Here is a 17,725-nt window from a genome sequence, read left to right as displayed (position 1 = left end):
GGACGCAGCCACCTCTTCACCATTACCGTCGTCGTGTCGAGGCCACCGAGCTCCCTCGGTCTATAAATAGGGGTAAAAGCACCGCCAAGCATTCCTTGATCTCATCCGCCCATCCATTCTCTCTCGCGTAGCCTTCTATCTCTCACAATCAACAAGAATCACCGACGGCTGTTCTCCGGCTAGCCGTCGATGGAGAGCACCCCGAGTCCGTGCGGTGGCTCGTTGGAAGCGCCCGGCACCGTAGATCATCCGGGAGGAAGGAATCGTCCCGGATCTTCCTCAAGCCGACAAATTTCGCCGATCCCTTTTGCAGTACCTCGCCGGCAATGGCGAAATCGAGCTCAACTCCGGCGGTCATCGACGTCGCCGACCACACCATCAACTTCACGGTGAGCTTGCGCATCTATAGAGCCAACTTCCGCTTCCTAGTATCATCCCTAGCTCGAGTTAGCCGCCTGGCCGGAGCAGCGCCGCCGTGGATGTCTTCTCCGGCGATGCTCCGGTGAGTCCCCGCACAAACCATCACCACCGTCGTGCTCAGTAGATCAAAGGGAGTCGATTAGTACTAGCCGCGCATCCCGGGGAGCCCAGAATCGGTGTCGCCGCCGCGTTCTACCCGCCGGCGTCAAGCCGCCGGTGGTGTCGACGTGGAGGTGGACCCGTCGGTAATGTTGACCGGTCTTTGCCCGCGTGGCAAGTGACCCAGTCAACGGCCCCACCAGTCAGTCTCTCGTACTAGAAACAAACCGGTATCTTTAGCATTTTCACTTTATTTCAAATTCCGGAAAATGTCTGAAACTTTGCAAAATCATAGAAATTTCATTTCAACTCGGAAAAATGCAAATAATATATCAAAATGCTCACAAAAATAAAATCTACTCAAATAAAATGTAAAACAAAAATGTGTGCAAAATAAAATTTCACTTATTTTTAACCTTATTAATTATGCCATTTCATTTATTCAAAATATAATTCAATAAATAATTAAGTTCCAAAATTAAATTTTAACTATTCGAGTAACTAATTAAAATGTTAAGATTAATTTTTATCATAGTTGCATTAACTTAATTATTAGTGGTAATTCATAAACCCTAACTAGTAATTATTTTAATTCTTAAACCCTCTAAAAATTGCTAGCATGTTAAAATTATTAATAACTTTATTTCAAGTACTTAATCACATTAATTCTAGTACCAAGTATTACTTTACGAATTGGATCATAATTAAGAAACCCTAGTTGTATTATAAGTTAGAATCTGGATCCCATTATTTTAGGTGATCATGTCAAAATGTTTTAAACCCTAAAACCCTAGTTGTTTATCACATGTGATCATGTGAATTTCACCTCACATAGAGAACCTTATTATGTGACCAACAAATACAAGTCATGATCCACCAACATAGAACCAATTCACATGAGTCATCATTTCATGTCCATAGTCTTAGTTAAAACCTATATGATTCACTAGTGCCACCTAGGTATAAACCCTAACTTGTTAATTGAATTAGTACCATTGATCCTATTACTCTATACCATACCATTAAGATCAACCTCAATCATCAAACCCTAGTAGCACCATAATGATAAACCCTAATATCAACTTTGTGTAGCAAATCACAGCACATGTTCCTATCCAACTAAACCTTACTTAGGAAATGATAAACCACTTAGCTTAGAAACTATTAGAGATTATTTGGTAAAGCAAATATGAAGTCATAGTAAACCCTAACTCATAGCAACACCTTAATAACCATCCTTTGATATGATGCTTAGGAGAAACCATAGTAATAAACCTACTAATACTTGCTACATGTAGATCACTTCTACTTAAGCACCAACCAGTCCTATTAGTAAACCCTAATAGCACTTAGCTCCTATTTAAAGTAGTTCATATTCTTATTTTAACCTGTTCTTCAAAAGTTATTCTTTTGAAGTACAAATGTCAATCAAACCTTAGAAGCCCTATCCTTCTTTGAAATACTCATTATTTCTTAAACAACATGTTCTTCAAAAGTTATTCTTTTGAAGTATAATACAAGTAATCATCAACCATGTTCTGTAGAACTTAAAATTGACAACCTGTTCTTTACATATTATTCCACCACTATTATTAGTGTGAATGATTGTTATGATGTATTATATCACTTGTATATGCTAGTCTTATAACCAAACCCTAATAAGAACCTTGATTGAGAACCATTCTAAAAGTACAACCAACCCTAAAGAAATCTTTATAACTCATCCATCCTAAATCATCGAGATTAGGTTACGCTCGGGACGATTGCATCTCATATTATGCATTATAGCATCTTTGCCAGCTTCTTTAAACATTGTCCTTACCGGACGATGATGGTATTTCAAAGCATTTGGAGTTATCACGTATCGAAGCTTTTGCCTGCATAATCTTGCAGTCAAGAAAGGCAAGTTCATCGCTTTCTCATGTCATTTGATTATTTGTATCAAACTATATGCAAAGTACTATACTTATCACTCATGCATTGAAAAACAAAGTATTATTTTACAATTATGAATATGACTATGTGGTGGGCAATGGAACCATGGTATGTGTTGATATGGTGGAGGTTCCATTGCAATGGGTTATATCACCCTAGGATTAAATTACCAATGCCGTCCAGATGATTCTAGCGCCGTACAAATCGCGTTGACCATGAGATCTATAATGGCTCGGGGAAGCCAGCCGTATCTTTTCCCTTTCGCACGCCAACGGATTGGTAGAGCCGGCGGGGTGCCGGAGGCACCGCCGTAGGTTGGGATAGCCTTTTAAATCCCCATCCATTAGTGATGATGGCTCTACGATCTATGAAGGATTGTCCAAAGTACACCATGAGTAAAGCCGTATTATCGGGGAAGTCTACCGGAGGTGTGCGGGTGGACAAAAGGGTGGGTTTGGCAGCCGCGGAGAAGGCGGTGTGGGCTTGGATCTTACACTCGGCCTCACACCAAAGGAAGTGTGGACGGAGTCTATAGCCCGGTTGGCAACAAGGATAAGGTCTCTTATGGGAAAAGTAACGCACCTCTCGCAGAGGATACCGAATTGTGACCGTCACTCCTCGTTCCGGAAGGGAATCGCGAACGCGGCAGAAAGGAACTCCACGAAGTTCGGTCAACCCGTGAAGACCGACGGCATAGTTTTCTGAATAAAATAAACCTTTTGAAGAAATGTTTATGGAAACTTGCATTGGCCTATGACTTTCTCGGTCTATGGCTGTAGCTAGTGCATGATACACATATTTCCTAATATGAACTTGCTGAGTACGCTCGTACTCATTCTATCTCGTTTGAACCCCCTTCTTAGATCAATGCACCGAAGGAGAAACTACCGTGGAACTCGAAGACAAAGGAGTCAACTGCAACAAGATGAAGAATTCAATCAAAGAAGTCAATGGAGTCAACTTCTGCATCAGCTAAAATGAAAACCTAGACTAGTAATAGAAGGGAACCTTTCCCTAATCCTAGCACCTAAGTAGATAGATTTCTATAGCAAGCCAATTAGCTCTTGAACTTGAGTTAGCAATAAGATAGACTACGAGTCGTTCTTCTGGAGCTTTATTTAAAGTTTTACCTCACTGTAAAGTAGGAGGTTGTGTTGATCTTATGTAAACAGTTCGCGTGTACTTCTATAGACATACCTTGGACTCGCATATGTTTCGTTGTACCACTCGAGAGATGTAATATGAGTGGAACGGTGTTTCACTTGTGTTATGTCAACGACTTGTGTACTACACCATGCAAGTGGTACGCTGGGTCATCACAACTCGGTATCGTAGCAAATGCTTTGACCCTAGGATTAAAACCCTTTAAAGGAGAACTATAGGTTTGGTAGTGTCTATAGGAAGTGTTCTAGCTAAGCCAACTATGCTAAACCAATTATTCTTTTGACTTGAGATGGGTATTCACTTGAGAATAATCCTGACACACTTGAGTCAATCTTTCTTATCTATCTTTCTTAAGTAAAGTTAGTTAGTTATCTTGCTTCATTCCAAATAACTAGAAAACCATTGGAGCCTAAGATAAGGGGTGGTAGTAGACCACAGTTGGTATACAATACATGGTAGTCCAAAGAGAGGATACAACCATAAGGAAGATATCCTAGTGGAAGAAGTATACCAATGCTAGTTATGGTTATGTAGGAGTCATTAAAAATGTCAAATGACTGATGTTAAGTAAGGGAGATAAGTTATATAAGGTAGTATATGTCTATGATGAGTCAATCATAGGAGGTAAGGAAGAGTGATAAGAGTTATACAACTCTACTTTTCATGGTAAGGTTGGTAATCATATATGATTCACTTGAGAATCATGGTATGATGGAGTAGAACATCATAAGTACGATAATAAAAGAATGATAAGGAGTAAGGATTTAGGGAATAGTTCGAAAGCTTAGGCCTTAAAATCCTGGAAACTGTACTCAAGTATGTTAGAATCATAGTCCTTAATTTAAAGAGGGCTTATTTAGAGCATATCACATAGAGAAATCCTAGAGTTATAGGTGGTATATTCTAAACAATCATTTGTTTAGAGTAGACATATTAGAAATAATTGTATTATAGGAGGTAGTCTTCAATAGCACATATAGGGTATACTATTTTGTTAGTACTTCCAAAGAAAACTAGGTTAACTTCAACTATCCCAAGCCATTTTGTTTCAAGTTTGTCTCATTGCAAATGTGCAATTAAGATAAATGTTGAGACAAATAGTAGAAATTCACGTATAAGTGCTAAGTATCACAACCTAAACCTATCTTATGTGGTGTTATATACTACACATCTGATCCTGATGTTTAGGGATGTCTTACCCAACTGTTGTATTCAGGCATATAAGGATGTGTATTATAAACACAAAGCTGAATCTTCTTGGATTTTATTGGATTTTCATTGATTGACTAGATCCATGCATGAAGTTTGACTTTGATATGCAAATGCATGTTGCAATATCAAGCCCTTACTTGATGTTATAGGTCTAGAGGGTAAAGGTATTCGTGTGAGGAAGTGACGAATTCAGGAGATTTTGAAGAAAAGATGAAGGTTCACTTGAAGAAGGAAGTAAAATTGTGGGAAGCAACCACAATACTCTAAAGGAAGGAATAATCAAAACTCACTTTTATCCTTAATCAAGGAGTATTTCAACATGGAAGTACCATAAAAGTGAGAAAAACAGTGAATATGGAGTAGTAGAAGTGGAGCCGTATGCACTATGGAAGAAGGGAATGCAAGTGAAGTCACTTATAATACTATTTTCATAGTGTCAACAAGTGGTTTCTTGCAAAACAAACCCTGGAAGAAGGAAAATAGACAAGTGAAGTCGTAGCTGGTATGATAAGACCGCAGCTGATATAGGATAATCATGAAGAGAAAGTATGTGAAGTGAGGTACATCTTAACTAAAACTATGTAAGTAGCCACAGCTGGTAGGTAGATATTGACAACCACAGCATAGCCACAAGCTCGGTATCCAATAAGCTACATCCGGTACTAGGTAGTCTCGCAATTGGTACCGTATAGGCCACAAACTTGAACATTTCTTTACCCTAAAAGAAAAGGGGATTCCGCAGCTAGTATTTCACAGTTGGTATTCCATAGCTAATAAACATTTAGTCGGAGGATTCGCATCGGATATCCACAACTGTGTGGATACACCGCAAGGAATTCCTCGTGAGACTTTAGATAGGTACAAAATATAAACCAGACTTAAACCAACTACCTAACCTTGGAGTTTAAGGATTAGAAGAAAGGAAGTTTGAAGATCATTAGTAAACTCCAAGGGGGAGAGGAAGGATGAAGGAGAAGTATTAAAATATGATTTGGAGTATGATAGACGGAGAAAAAGGTCTGAACTGAGAGGAAGTCCGATCTTATTTTTATAAGGTTGTTGGGAAGTACCCATATAAAAGTACTCTCAGGAGATTGTCAGACCAGAAGCCGAGGTTTATATATTGATGAAGTAAGGGTTAGACCCTCACTTGAGTGGGTAATTACTAAATTACTCAGAAGTAAAAGAGCTCAAGTAAGTCTAAGATAAGGAAGTTGGATGAAGAAGATGTTGGAAGACAATCAAGGCTTAAGAAGGCTTAAGACCGAAGGAGATTGACCATACCAAAACATAAGCCTATTAGAAAGATTCCTTTCATGGAACCTAAAAGAAACCAAAAGGAGGATAACTATCATAAACTAGAAGCCATGATTGGATGGACTAAATGAGTCTAATCCATTCGTAGGAATAAAACCACCAGGACCATACCTATTGTAAATACCTTACCAAGTACCATTACTTTCGTTATGGTAGTAAGGGAAAACAATACCCTACCTTAAATAAAACTTTTAAAATTAAGGTTTGAGTATCACAGCTGGTACACCATAGTGCCATATTACATCGCAGCTGGATTATCGCAAATTGGTAGAACCAAGCTTTGAGTACCCAAATAGGAAGATGTCACCACAGCCATTAGTAAAGTCCATTAACACAATAAGATGTCCTAATCCAAGAATTTTTGGATGGTAAGCCTATAAGCTTAGAGTGCTGGAAGAAATCATAGAATTGAAGAAAGTATCAGTGCCAGACATTAGAAGACTCCATGAAGGATCTAGACAAGGGATATATTCAATTATATACAGTGTGATCACCATGGAGTTGAAGGATGGTGATCTGTTCAAGTCAGTTCCACGTTCCGAAACATGAGAGCGTTCGAACTTCGGGACGAAGTTCAGTTTAAGGGGGAGAGGCTGTAATATCCCAGGTTTAGAGGCAACAAAATGAGAGAACACCAAAGTGTGCATTGCATTCATGCATAGAAAATCCGGGAATTTTCGCGCTTTCAAATAAAACTTACCACGATGAATCGAAGTTTCACTTGACTTGCTCGGAACCGAAGTAGATCATCAAGTCAAGCGCTATAAACTTCACCGTGATCTTTGCTAAAACCTTATTTTGGGTAGAGATGATTTGATCTATGGATTAGATCAAATGGAATTAGCTTTGCAACAACACATTCTTTAAGAATCAAACCCTAACTTATTAACACTTAAAAGTTAGCAACTCGCCTTTGTGTGTAATGTAATTCACTTCTAAACTTATTACCAAATAAGGTAAACCACAGGGTCTAAAGTGCATAAATGCCACACATTCTTATTTAAATCATAACTTATTAAGTGTATGGAATATCATAAAACTAAATCCATTTACATTACAAATTATAGTTCAAACTATTTGAATAAAACTAACTATGAGTATTTTGAAACTCATATGATCATGCCTTGGTGAATTCAAACACCAACTATCCAAACTTGAGAAATAACCCTCAACATTAACCTTTTCACCAATATTATAATATAAATCCAATCAAATATAATATAGTGACTCATCAACAATAATAAAACCATCCACAAGATATCTAGTGACAAATGCCACTTGGCTATCCAAGAATAAATCATATGAGAGGATAATGATCTTGCCATGTGGGATGAAAATATCTACATGACTTGCTTTCCAAGCTTTGCCACCTCATGCTCAAAGGATTGCTATGGATGAGGGCATGACAACCAAGCACCTTACTCATCAAACCAAAACAAGAGTCACCACCTATGTGTCATGATACTAGAGCTTACCCAAGCCTATAAATAGAGCCACACCCTTCATCCATTTGATCCTCAAGTACCATCATACATGGGAACAAACACATAGAGCCACTCCATGTGAATTAGCTAGAATCAAGATGAAGAAGCTAGGAGGTGGAGGCATACCACAAGATGCAGGTTTATCGGATTTCCTGAAGAACAAGCTACATAAGATTGCAAGGTAGAATTCCTAGGCAAACCATATATTTAGAGGATCATATCATCATCTCTTGAGTAGGATCTTAGGATATTCCAAGACATTGAGAAGTGAGAGAAGTTATAATACTAATCATAGCCATGTTCATACAAGAATACTAGAGTAATACTAATCTTAGTTGTTCAAGTCAATATTTAATCTTGGAGGTGAGAACCCTATTCCAATAACAATACCTTAGAAAACCAATTCCATAATCATCACAACTTAGTATTAATTATAAACCCTAAGAATCTAGGATGAGTGTGATGAGAGGAATAATAAGGAAGGATTAGTGAGGAATGAGTGGATCTTGTCTAATGTATGATCATAACTTGTAGATATAGATGATAAGTTAAACCCATATGATTGATAGATATCATCTACCACATAAAATAATAAGTATATCACTAGTAGTTAACCCCAGACCAAACCTCATGCCTTGTATGGAGGAGTAACCCTAGCCAATTTAGCATAACCTAGCTTATGCTTATATTCTAATCCTAGTTGTGTATCACCTTGGTAATCACTACTAAAATCCTAGACCACATTTAAATACCAATCCAAGTATTCCTTTGGATTATAAGTAGAACCCTGCCATGCCTCATGCCTATTTATACTTAAATTAGTGAAGCATTATCAAAACCCTAAACCTCTTCACATAGGATCCAATCCACCTAAAATAGTGTTCCCTAACTTATGTATCATAGATCACAAGTACACATCCAAGCTAGAAGTGCTAAGCAAGAATCATAATCATAAAGTTATCCAACCATTTTCTTAAACCCTAGAAATAATCACTCACATAAAATCATGAACCAATCCCATTTCCTTTACCATTTGTTAAACCCTAGCTATAATTAATTTTTATGTGAATAATCAATATGGTTAAGCACTTGCAAAATATAATATGTTCACCATTCACATGTTATCAATTTCAGATCTTTTAAAAAACAGAATTGCTTCCTAAATTAAAAAGGGAATTGAAATAACTAACTAAACCATTTCTATTTTTTACTTAAGCCTCACAAGATATCAATTAAATCCTAAACTAAATATTTGTTTAAACAACAAGATTATACAGTGGGCATTGTTATCAAGTTATATTGATATTCAAATGTTTTAGAACCCGCAAAACAAAACAGAATTCAAGTTTGAATTCAAATATCAAAACAGAAAATAAAAACGAGAAAATAGAAAGTTTGAAAAGAGAAAGAGAGGGAAAGTTTACCTTATCCGGCCGTGCAGCCCAGCAGCCGAGCCCACGACCAACCCACACCACGGCCCGAGAGCAGCCCAGCCCAAAGCCACTTACCGTTTCGCTCTGCTTTAAGAATCGTGCGAGAGAAGAAAAGAAGCACCGTCGTCTTCCCCGGCGTCGACAGCGCGGCGAAGCCGATGAGGCCACGATCCTCGTCGACGATAAGGACGCCCCGGACGCGTGGAAGCTTCCAGAACTCCTCCCTATGTCCCTCGCGTCCGAGCCTATCCGGAAGTAAAAGATCGGCGCCCAGACAAACTCTCCAGACGCAGCCACCTCTTCACCATTACCGTCGTCGTGTCGAGGCCACCGAGCTCCCCTCGGTCTATAAATAGGGGTAAAAGCACCGCCAAGCATTCCTTGATCTCATCCGCCCATCCATTCTCTCTCAGTAGCCTTCTATCTCTCACAATCAACAAGAATCACCGACGGGCCGTTCTCCGGCTAGCCGTCGATGGAGAGCACCCCGAGTCCGTGCGGTGGCTCGTTGGAAGCGCCCGGCACCGTAGATCATCCGGGAGGAAGGAATCGTCCCGGATCTTCCTCAAGCCGACAAATTTCGCCGATCCCTTTGCGAGTACCTCGCCGGCAATGGCGAAATCGAGCTCAACTCCGGCGGTCATCGACGTCGCCGACCACACCATCAACTTCACGGTGAGCTTGCGCATCTATAGAGCCAACTTCCGCTTCCTAGTATCATCCCTAGCTCGAGTTAGCCGCCTGGCCGGAGCAGCGCCGCCGTGGATGTCTTCTCCGGCGATGCTCCGGTGAGTCCCCGCACAAACCATCACCACCGTCGTGCTCAGTAGATCAAAGGGAGTCGATTAGTACTAGCCGCGCATCCCGGGGAGCCCAGAATCGGTGTCGCCGCCGCGTTTCGACCCGCCGGCGTCAAGCCGCCGGTGGTGTCGACGTGGAGGTGGACCCGCTGGTAATGTTGACCGGTCTTTGCCCGCGTGGCAAGTGACCTAGTCAACGGCCCCACCCGATCCGTCTCTCAGACTAGAAACAAACCGGTATCTTTAGCATTTTCACTTTATTTCAAATTCCAGAAAATGTCTGAAACTTTGCAAAATCATAGAAATTTCATTTCAACTCAGAAAAATGCAAATAATATATCAAAATGCTCACAAAAATAAAATCTACTCAAATAAAATGTAAAACAAAAATGTGTGCAAAATAAAATTTCACTTATTTTTAACCTTATTAATTATGCCATTTCATTTATTCAAAATATAATTCAATAAATAATTAAGTTCCAAAATTAAATTTTAACTATTCAGTAACTAATTAAAATGTTAAGATTAATTTTTATCATAGTTGCATTAACTTAATTATTAGTGGTAATTCATAAACCCTAACTAGTAATTATTTTAATTCTTAAACCCTCTAAAAATTGCTAGCATGTTAAAATTATTAATAACTTTATTTCAAGTACTTAATCACATTAATTCTAGTACCAAGTATTACTTTACGAATTGGATCATAATTAAGAAACCCTAGTTGTATTATAAGTTAGAATCTGGATCCCATTATTTTAGGTGATCATGTCAAAATGTTTTAAACCCTAAAACCCTAGTTGTTTATCACATGTGATCATGTGAATTTCACCTCACATAGAGAACCTTATTATGTGACCAACAAATACAAGTCATGATCCACCAACATAGAACCAATTCACATGAGTCATCATTTCATGTCCATAGTCTTAGTTAAAACCTATATGATTCACTAGTGCCACCTAGGTATAAACCCTAACTTGTTAATTGAATTAGTACCATTGATCCTATTACTCTATACCATACCATTAAGATCAACCTCAATCATCAAACCCTAGTAGCACCATAATGATAAACCCTAATATCAACTTTGTGTAGCAAATCACAGACACATGTTCCTATCCAACTAAACCTTACTTAGGAAATGATAAACCACTTAGCTTAGAAACTATTAGAGATTATTTGGTAAAGCAAATATGAAGTCATAGTAAACCCTAACTCATAGCAACACCTTAATAACCATCCTTTGATATGATGCTTAGGAGAAACCATAGTAATAAACCTACTAATACTTGCTACATGTAGATCACTTCTACTTAAGCACCAACCAGTCCTATTAGTAAACCCTAATAGCACTTAGCTCCTATTTAAAGTAGTTCATATTCTTATTTTAACCTGTTCTTCAAAAGTTATTCTTTTGAAGTACAAATGTCAATCAAACCTTAGAAGCCCTATCCTTCTTTGAAATACTCATTATTTCTTAAACAACATGTTCTTCAAAAGTTATTCTTTTGAAGTATAATACAAGTAATCATCAACCATGTTACGTAGAACTTAAAATTGACAATCTGTTCTTTACATATTATTCCACCACTATTATTAGTGTGAATGATTGTTATGATGTATTATATCACTTGTATATGCTAGTCTTATAACCAAACCCTAATAAGAACCTTGATTGAGAACCATTCTAAAAGTACAACCAACCCTAAAGAAATCTTTATAACTCATCCATCCTAAATCATCGAGATTAGGTTACGCTCGGGACGATTGCATCTCATATTATGCATTATAGCATCTTTGCCAGTTCTTTAAACATTGTCCTTACCGGACGATGATGGTATTTCAGCATTTGGAGTTATCACGTATCGAAGCTTTTGCTCGCATAATCTTGCGAGTCAAGAAAGGCAAGTTCATCGCTTGCTCATGTCATTTGATTATTTGTATCAAACTATATGCAAAGTACTATACTTATCACTCATGCATTGAAAAACAAAGTATTATTTTACAATTATGAATATGACTATGTGGTGGGCAATGGAACCATGGTATGTGTTGATATGGTGGAGGTTCCATTGCAATGGGTTATATCACCCTAGGATTAAATTACCAATGCCGTCCGAGTGATTCTAGCGCCGTACAAATCGCGTTGACCATGAGATCCGTAATGGCTGCGGGGAAGCCAGCCGTATCTTTTCCCTTCGCACGCCAACGGATTGGTAGAGCCGGCGGGGTGCTGGAGGCACCGCCGTAGGTTGGGATAGCCTTTTAAATCCCCATCCATTAGTGATGATGGCTCTACGATCTATGAAGGATTGTCCAAAGTACACCATGAGTAAAGCCGTATTATCGGGGGAAGTCTACTGGAGGTGTGCGGGTGGACAAAAGGGTGGGTTTGCAGTCGCGGAGAAGGCGGTGTGGGCTTGGATCTTACACCTGGCCTCACACCAAAGGAAGTGTGGACGGAGTCTATAGCCCGGTTGGCAACAAGGATAAGGTCTCTTATGGGAAAAGTAACGCACCTCTGCGCGAGGATACCGACCAGTGATCTGTCACTCCCTGTTCCGGGAAGGAACTGCGAACGCGGCAGAAAGGAACTCCACGAAGTTCTGGTCAACTCGTGAAGACCGACGGCATAGTTTTCAGAATAAAATAAACCTTTTGAAGAAATGTTTATGGAAACTTGCATTGGCCTATGACTTTCCGGTCTATGGCTGTAGCTAGTGCATGATACACATATTTCCTAATATGAACTTGCTGAGTACGCTCGTACTCATTCTATCTCGTTTGAACCCCTTCTTAGAGCAATGCACCGAAGGAGAAACTACCGTGGAACTCGAAGACAAAGGAGTCAACTGCAACAAGATGAAGAATTCAATCAAAGAAGTCAATGGAGTCAACTTCGCATCAGCCTAAAATGAAAACCTAGACTAGTAATAGAAGGGAACCTTTCCCTAATCCTAGCACCTAAGTAGATAGATTTCTATAGCAAGCCAATTAGCTCTTGAACTTGAGTTAGCAATAAGATAGACTACGAGTCGTTCTTCTGGAGCTTTATTTAAAGTTTTACCTCACTGTAAAGTAGGAGGTTGTGTTGATCTTATGTAAACAGTTCGCGTGTACTTCTATAGACATACCTTGGACTCGCATATGTTTCTGTTGTACCACTCTGAGAGATGTAATATGAGTGGAACGGTGTTTCACTTATGTTATGTCAACGACTTGTGTACTACACCATGCAGTGGTACGCTGGGTCATCACAGACAGCGTCTTCTCCGTCTGCCCATCTATTTGCTATCTCCATCAACGCGGATACTGTTTTTGGATTGGTCCTTCCCAAATCCTCGACAAAATCTCCACGCCTAATTCCTGCGACAAACGCATCTATTGCTCTCTCGTCAGATATATTTTCTCGCCGAGTTTTTTATGATGTTCCACCTTTGGATATATTTTCTCATTGACTCATCCGGCTTTTGTCGACATGCCCTCAGCTCTTCTAACGACGCAGGTTTTTTGCACGTGGACCTCGAAGTTCTTGACGAATACGTCCTCGAAACTTTCCCAGCTGTCGATGGATCATGGCGGAAGTTTTTTGATCCAAGATCGTGCGGCTCCACTTAAGTGCACCTGAATACTTTGCATGGCTGTTGCTATAGTTCCTCCAGTTAGCTTCACCGTCTCGAGGTAATCAATTAGCCAGTCCTCCGGATCTTGCAGGCCGTCGAACTTTTTGAAGTGATCGGGTAACTTGAATCCCGGGGGACTCGAGTTTTTCGGACTCTTCTCGTGAAGCACGGTAGACCGCACATATCCTCGTCATTAAGCTCCGGGGACTGCCGATGATCTCTTCGTTTTGCCTCGCTCTATCGACCCTTGCTTGTGCTCCTCGTATCTCTTGCTCCACTTGGTCCTTCCGGAGCTGCCGCCGTTGCCTGCCGCAGGTCGTGGACTATTTTGCCTTGCCGCTCCTTCGGGAGGCGTTGCTACGAACGCCGTCCCCATAGCTCCAACCCCTGCCAATGCCATGTTGTACAATGTTTCCCTTGGATCTCCTGGGGGTGGCCTGGATGCAAGGATGTAAGCTTGTGTCGCCATATACCCAGCTTCTGGTGTCTTAGGGATAATATTTCCTCTTGTATCTATCGACATAAAAGACATGTCGAGGTTTTGAACCAAGTACTCTCTTTCTGCTTCGGGTATGTGTTGTAACCTTGATCTTCCTCTGTTCCGAGCCTCCCTATGGCTATCACCCGAAACTCTAGATTGTCCACTTAGATCTGCCCTTCTCCTGCCTGGATGCGAAGCTGCCTCCTTTCTCCTGTTCAACTCAGTCTGTCTGTTTTTCTATTTCTCGGGCAGTTCGTGCGAGCCTATATTGATAAGCTTGCGGTTCTTGAGCTGTAGGTGTTGTCGTCATTGGTTCTCGAACCATCTAGGGCTTTTGCCGCTCTATCCCAAGCTGCCTGTGGAAGTTGAACTCTGACGCGTGGTGTGGGCCCGACATATTTAGTGCCCATACCTCTCCTTAGATCTGAGGGATCGACAAAAGGATTTCCCAACTCGTCGAAAGCCTCCGATGTTTCCTCTTGATTTTCGATAGCATAAATCTGATGATATTTTGTACTCAGATCTATGTTGGGTTTGGTGACATCATTGTTGAGATTGATGAAGACCTTGCCCACTGTGAGAGATTTGTCGATGAAGTCATAACTGTCGACATCGCTTGAGCCATCGCTTATATATGAGTCCGCAGATGACTCAAACGATGTGTTGCTGAAGATCTTGGCGAGTTTCTCTCTTGCTCTGATGCTGACGTAACGTGTTGCCGAAGTTTCTTCTTCTACTCGGTTGACGATGCATAGCTTGAAAAATCGAGAATCGACCGCCGACGATCCCGACGAAATCGGAATTTCGACACGATACGATCCTTCCTTCTCGACGCGAAAGTGGAACCTTCCGAACGTCATCTCCAAGGGCTCCGCCAGATACGCATATGCATCCAAACGGGAGGGTGGGTGAGGAACAAAATCAACAAGACCAGCAGCGATCTGTTTACCTCGATCCATAGTGTTGCTTCCGGTTGACGATGTCGAAGATCTTGAACGTGCCATCGAGATCAGATCCTTACGCCTCTAATTCCCACAGTACGGCGCCAATTGACAAGGGATTAACTTATCAATGCCTATGGATTGTAGGCTAGGGTTTAGTTAGAAGTAGAGGGCAAGTAGATCTCGAAGGTTTCAGCCGAAAAGTACTCGACGAATATGAAAACTAGGGTTTGCAGACAATGATTCGATGATCTCCTCGTCCCTCGACTCCCCCTTTATATAAGAGGTGGAGCCGAGGGTTTCGTTTTGTACAAGTTACGCAGTCCGGGACGGTTTCTAACTCATCCCGCCAGATTACAAATAACACTTCCTATTACAACTCTATCTTTTCCTTAAGTACATCTTGGGCTTCCGAATCTTCTTATTCTTCGGGTAGTGGGCCTTCAATAAACCCCGGGTACTATATTTGGCAGGCCCATTTGGGATGCCTATGTCAGACATCCAGAACGCCGCCACCATCACGAAACTCCGTCTCGGGACCAGAAACTCCGATCTGGCACTCCGCCGGGACGGGGAATTGGAGGAGATCATCGCCATCATCACCACCGACGCCTCTCCATCGACCAGCCATGTTTCCCCATCCATGTGTGAGTAATTACCCCGCTGTAGGCTGAAGGGGATGGTAGGGATTGGATGAGATTGGTCATGTAATAGCATAAGATTGTTAGGGCATAGTGCCTAGTGTCCGTAATTGGTACTTTTATGATATTGTTGCAACTTGTTATGCTTAATGTTTGTCACTAGGGCCCGAGTGCCATGATCTCAGATCTGAACATGTTATCAATTCATGATGATATTCATTGCTTTATGATCTTACCTGTAAGTTGTATACACGTATTGTTGTCCGGAACCTAAGGCCCCAAAGTGACAGAAATTGGGACAACCGAAGGGGAAGGCGGTGATATGAGGATCACATGTGTTCATGGAGTGTTAATGCTTTGCTCCGGTACTCTATTAAAAGGAGTACCTTAATTTCCAGTAGATTCCCTAGAGGCCCGGCTGCCACCGGCTGGTAGGACAAAAGATGTTGTGCAAGTTTCTCATTGCGAGCACGTACGACTAAATATGGAACACATGCCTATTGATTGATTAGTACTTGGATACCGTTTTATTATTATACTGCAAATGCCCTGCCTTGATTGTTACATGAGTTTCTCTCATCCATGCAACGCCCGTTCATCCATCCCTGTGCCTACAGTATTTTAATCCTGCTGTTTACTATAATCACTATTGCTGTCTTTGTTGATCTGCTGCTGTTATTTCACCACTGCTACTGCTATAAAACTGTTACTACTGATAAACTCTTGCGAGCAAGTCTGTTTCCAGGTGCAGCTGAATTGACAACTCCGCTGTTAAGGCTTTCAAGTATTCTTTGTCTCCCCTTGTGTCGAATCAATAAATTGGGTTTTACTTCCCTCGAAGACTGTTGCGATCCCCTATACTTGTGGGTTATCAGGGCGTCTGGAGGAGGCAGCGGGCTCTTGCCGAGCGAGGAGCTCGTTCCCGATGTGGTCGCCTAAACGGCGGCGACCGGCCCGGACGGAGGCCTCGTGCTCCCTCGTCTCGCGCGTGAGCTCGGCGAGACGCTCCTCGATGGTGGCGTTGAGCTTCGCCAGCTCGCCGTCGTGGGCGGCATCCTCCCCGTCGGCGGCCGCGATGGCATCCGCCTCCTCCTCGGTGGCGGGGTCCGGTCCCTCCTCCGCGGCCTCGTACCAGCCATCACCGGCCGCCTCCACCAGCTCCGCGTCCTCTGCCTTCTTCGCCGCCCCCCTCGGCCGCGACGCGGATCGCCTCGTCGTCGGCGACCCACCGCTCGTCCTGCCGCTCCTCCCCATCCATCCGCGGGAACCTGGCGCGGGCGGCGAGGGAGAGCTTGGCCCACGTGGTCTGCAGGGTGCGCGACATGGCGATGGAGGGGGAGAGGGCGCCGAAGAAGGTAGAGGGTAGTGGACGGCGGAGCGGTTGAGGTCTGCGAGGCCGCGCGCGCCGTCTTTTATAGCCGGCGACCTTGGCGGGAAACTTGGGCGCGAGCGCGCCCCCTTGACCTTTTCGCGCGCCGGAACCCTGATGCGGGTGGGAACTTTCCCACGCGTTCTCCCGCCTGCTATTATTGTCCCGTTGAGGCCTGCCATAGCGCAGCACCGTCCAGGGAAGACGAACCATGAGGCGGGTTTATGGGTCGCTGCGTTGGGCGCAGCGTGCGACACAAACGGCCACGCGGACACGGGACGCTATCCGCGTGTCCGCGGGACCACCCAAACGATCCAAAACGGAAAGTCCAGTGCGTCCGTTGGGATCGCCACCTTGAAGATGGCCTTACGACCACCGTGGCGAGAATTACCACGCAAATCTAACAGTGTGAGCTAGGTCTACCTAGCTCTGAGCTGATTCTTGATCAATCGTTAACTAGCGGAACCGAATGAATATGCAAATGCAACATGAATATCTACGACCACCATGGGTGAAGGTACATTTTATAGAGCTCAAACAATAAAAAAGACAAATCGGTGGCATACATCGTGGTTTCATTCAACATGTAGATTTTCGCACGGGAAGAGAAATGCTGCAGAGCAAAGAAAAAGTCAAAAGAAATAGTTTCATCTCATAGCATGGTGTAGCTTTGTATCTTGCTTTTTTTCCGCGGTTGTACAAAAGCTTACATGTATATGCATCTACCCATATTCTCTTACTGTGATTTTTCTTACACTTTCGAGAGAATTATTATTATTATCCGGAATACCTAAACCTAAACT

The sequence above is a fragment of the Lolium rigidum genome, chromosome 1 (genome assembly GCF_022539505.1).
Source record: "Lolium rigidum isolate FL_2022 chromosome 1, APGP_CSIRO_Lrig_0.1, whole genome shotgun sequence".
Classification (NCBI taxonomy): domain Eukaryota; kingdom Viridiplantae; phylum Streptophyta; class Magnoliopsida; order Poales; family Poaceae; genus Lolium; species Lolium rigidum.
This window is presented reverse-complemented; position numbering follows the sequence as displayed.